Source organism: Monopterus albus, unplaced genomic scaffold (assembly GCF_001952655.1).
Source record: "Monopterus albus unplaced genomic scaffold, M_albus_1.0 scaffold61.1, whole genome shotgun sequence".
Lineage (NCBI taxonomy): Eukaryota > Metazoa > Chordata > Actinopteri > Synbranchiformes > Synbranchidae > Monopterus > Monopterus albus.
In genome coordinates, this window is record NW_018127941.1 from 2,142,671 (window position 1) to 2,144,370 (window position 1,700).

The following is a 1,700-nucleotide window of genomic DNA, read 5'->3' on the forward strand; positions in this document are numbered from 1 at the left end:
CTCCTGTTGATAATAAAAAATACATTTAGGCTACCCCAAATTACAGAGTTTAAATATCATCTTTTAATATGAGAATTAATCATAGAACAGGAAACACTGGGATAGGAAGCATGGATATTTCAGGATCAGTCCGCACCTCACCGTTACAGTACACTATACTGGTTCCACTGAGTCAGAGAGCAGCTCTGTCTTCCCCCTCATGCTCCTCGGTGTTTAGGATTCTAACTAAGCTAACTACTATACAGATTGCCAGTGAGCAAAATAACTTCCCAGTGTGTGACTTACTGTGACAAAGTGTAGCTTTCTTTTAGCAGTGTGGGCGGTAATGTTTTTCCCTTCAAGTTTTCCCATACAAACTCAGTTGCTCAGATGCACTCAGTCTCGCACAGTGTATCAGGGCTGTGTGTGCTGAGAACACTCAGTACTATTAGCTGATAACATTTTTGTCTAAGTGGTATTCTGACCTTGCATCAGTAAGGGTGGTGGGTCCGTAGCATTTTAAACTGTTGATACTAAAAGCATCACAAACCCTGATAACATTCCTGACTTTTTTCACATTGTGCTTTTGTTCATTCACTCACATTCAAGTGCTACATTTACAGACATATTTTAGATTTGTGGAATTCATCCCACCAGGAGCCTCGCCCTCTGGTCAACCAAGACAAAGGACCACTGGTCAGGCTCCCTGGGTGCCAGTGGCCAAATATGTCTATTATTGTTAATACGTGTGTGTGTGTGTGTGTGTGTGTGTGTGTGTGTGTGTGTGTGTGTGTGTGTGTGTTCCCTTACTTGCTACATAGTTGTTGTTGGTTTTTTTTTTGCTACAGAGTGATGGCATTTTAGCTGGTCCTGACTTTGTGAAACACTTTTTTGAGGGTTAAGACTTTGTTTTAGGGATCAGGTTAGGACTAGGTTTAGGTTAGGCATAGGGTAAGGGTTAGGGCTGGGGACACACGCTATTATGTGGGGACATAAACCTGTTTATGGAGTCACACTGTGGGAATTGGACATCCTCATGAGGACAAAAAGCAAGCCCCCAAACACAGGTCATTATATTTTAGAGTGATGACTTAGTTTGAGGGTAAGTCTCCACAAAATTAATGTAAGTCAGTGCAATGTTCCCTGAAGTAATGGAAACACAACAATGTCTCTCTTCACACTGAATAACTATGGCCAGATTGATTGTTTTGGTTAGTGTGTTGTGCCCAGTACTATGATTACACTTTTTAAAACCATTCCATTGTCAAGGTCATGCAGTTGACATTACACCATTACAGGCCCTCACTAAAACTATTTTTGGCAGTGTATATATTCAGCCATGACCTTTTTGCCTTGTGAGACCGTACCAGGGGCATATAGCCCCTGACAACATACATATAGCTCCTAGGATCACTCGGATACTCAAACCCCTCCACCACAATAAGGTGGCGGTTCAAGGAGGGGTCAACCATCACTATAAAATATGTAAATAATTAGCGCAATAATTTAAAATACACACAAATAACAAATTCATAACCCAAGTTCAAACAAATGCGAGCTAGTAAGCCAGTCTAAAGAAAGACATGTTTTGAGAAACAGTGGTGCACTGGTAAATAGCAATGGAGAGATCATTCCAAAGCCCAAGTGCAGCATTAAAGAAGGCTCCAGCTCCCATTATGCTTAAATTAAAATCCGACACCTGCTATTGTTTAGACTTTCCT